A 2,500-nucleotide genomic window follows, 5' to 3' on the forward strand; every position below is an offset into this window, starting at 1 on the left:
CCAAGGCAAACGGACCGGACGAGCCGACCGATTGGTTTTGATCTAATAAAAGCGTCCCTTCCATCTCTGGTCGGGACTCTGTTTGCATGTATTAGCTCTAGAATTACCACAGTTATCCAAGTAACGTGGGTACGATCTAAGGAACCATAACTGATTTAATGAGCCATTCGCGGTTTCACCTTAATGCGGCTTGTACTGAGACATGCATGGCTTAATCTTTGAGACAAGCATATGACTACTGGCAGGATCAACCAGGGAGCTGCGTCAACTAGAGCTGAGCAGCCGGCCGCCCGGGAGTGTGTCCCGGAGGCCCGCGCGAACACGCAAGCGTCCGCTCAATTATTCCGCAAACAGGAGGAGGCTGGGCTCCCCTGCACGATACACCTCGAAACCCTCTCAGGTCCCGGCGGCGCGCAGCGCCGTCCTAAGTACTTGGTCGGGTTCGAGAGAGGCGCAATCGCCCGGAGATAGGCGAGTAGACGCTTTCAGTGCGACCACCCGTGCTCCCAACTGAGCTTGCCGCTGCCGACAGAGGCCCGGGAGCGTGCTGTCGTGGTGTTGCCGGCGGGAGACAACACGCGGCCACAAACAGTGGCCGGGCAGCTCCAACGCCAGCGCCACAGAGGGGCAGAGCCCCACTTGGGTGCCAAAGCGAACTCTCCCAGCACAGCGCACGCGCCAACACATCCGCACAGCTGCGATACAAACCACCTGCGAGAACCGCGGGGGCGACCGAGCAGCAGACGGCGTCGCGGCGCCGAGTGCCGGGCGGCGGCGCATCCTCAACGCACACAGTCCTCAATCGGACCAGCACACTGCAGATGTCCACCGCGCTTCGCACCGGGCCCGCGAGGACCCACTTTGGCCGCACGGCGCCGCGCGTTGGGTGCGCCGGCGCGCAGCTGCGCCGCCTGCCGCGTCCGTCGGCCGGCGCGCCTGCCACTGGGCGCCCCCACCAGCCGGCTGTAGCGCGTGCGCCCACGCAGCGCGCGGCCAGCACGCCGGGCGCTCCCCCCTCACCGGCCGGGGACGGTCCCACCCAGCCACCGCCGCGTATCGCTTCATACCCACATGCCCACTCACGTTCGTGGGTATGACGGGTGTCGCTGAAGCAACCAGTTAATACCTGTACCGATTGTCGCAATCAATGATTCACCTCCAGCGTATACAACCGCGCAACAACGGATTTCCAGTTCATTTGCGTAACTTGGGCAGCAAACGTAGACGTCCATCTACATTTGCAAATTCAGTGGGTCTTGCATGCCTGGATGATATGCGTCACGACACGCCACATCAGCCCACATACATGCTGCGACGTATGCACGAGAGAACACGTGGAAGGTGGCCCGCGTACGTATGCGAATGCCATTGCACAGCTGCGAAGCTCATTGAACACGCAAACTCCCGCCTGACGAACTAGAGGCGACAGGGGAGCGATATAAGTCTTACAGCAGTACACATTACAGTGGATAGCGGGACCATGTGGAACGTACGCACCACTCGCTAGATGTTGTGAGGGTACGCACCGTAACATGAATCAATACGCAGGACACCAGAGAGTGCGAGCACTGACCTATGTTGAGAGGGTTGCGATTAGGCAACGCTACATGAATGTTTCAATTCATATAACAATTACAGGTTAGGTTAGGGCGCAACGTGCGTTAGGTTAGGGCGCAACGTGCGTTAGGTTAGGGCGCAACGTAGGTTAGGTTAGGGCCCAACGTAGGTTAGGTTAGGGCCCAACGTAGGTTAGGTTAGGGCCCAACGTAGGTTAGGTTAGGGCCCAACGTAGGTTAGGTTAGGGCCCAACGTAGGTTAGGTTAGGGCCCAACGTAGGTTAGGTTAGGGCCCAACGTAGGTTAGGTTAGGGCCCAACGTAGGTTAGGTTAGGGCCCAACGTAGGTTAGGTTAGGGCCCAACGTAGGTTAGGTTAGGGCCCAACGTAGGTTAGGTTAGGGCCCAACGTAGGTTAGGTTAGGGCCCAACGTAGGTTAGGTTAGGGCCCAACGTAGGTTAGGTTAGGGCCCAACGTAGGTTAGGTTAGGGCCCAACGTAGGTTAGGTTAGGGCCCAACGTAGGTTAGGTTAGGGCCCAACGTAGGTTAGGTTAGGGCCCAACGTAGGTTAGGTTAGGGCCCAACGTAGGTTAGGTTAGGGCCCAACGTAGGTTAGGTTAGGGCCCAACGTAGGTTAGGTTAGGGCCCAACGTAGGTTAGGTTAGGGCCCAACGTAGGTTAGGTTAGGGCCCAACGTAGGTTAGGTTAGGGCCCAACGTAGGTTAGGTTAGGGCCCAACGTAGGTTAGGTTAGGGCCCAACGTAGGTTAGGTTAGGGCCCAACGTAGGTTAGGTTAGGGCCCAACGTAGGTTAGGTTAGGGCCCAACGTAGGTTAGGTTAGGGCGCAACGTAGGTTAGGTTAGGGCGCAACGTAGGTTAGGTTAGGGCGCAACGTAGGTTAGGTTAGGGCGCAACGTAGGTTAGGTTAGGGCGCAACGTAGGTTA

At 58.0% G+C, this 2,500-nt stretch overlaps 1 non-coding gene across 1 annotated transcript in view; it reads right to left on the reverse strand.

Moving 5' to 3' along the window:
• The window catches only part of LOC126197122 (small subunit ribosomal RNA), a 1,909-nt gene extending 1,651 nt beyond the window's left edge, over positions 1-258 (reverse strand). Inside the window, exon 1 of the ribosomal RNA XR_007539521.1 lies at positions 1-258. This exon is cut by the window's left edge and continues 1,651 nt beyond it. This is a non-coding gene — a ribosomal RNA (small subunit ribosomal RNA).
• Between the last annotated feature and the right edge of the window lie 2,242 nt (positions 259-2,500).

The sequence above is a fragment of the Schistocerca nitens genome, chromosome 7 (assembly GCF_023898315.1).
Source record: "Schistocerca nitens isolate TAMUIC-IGC-003100 chromosome 7, iqSchNite1.1, whole genome shotgun sequence".
Lineage (NCBI taxonomy): Eukaryota > Metazoa > Arthropoda > Insecta > Orthoptera > Acrididae > Schistocerca > Schistocerca nitens.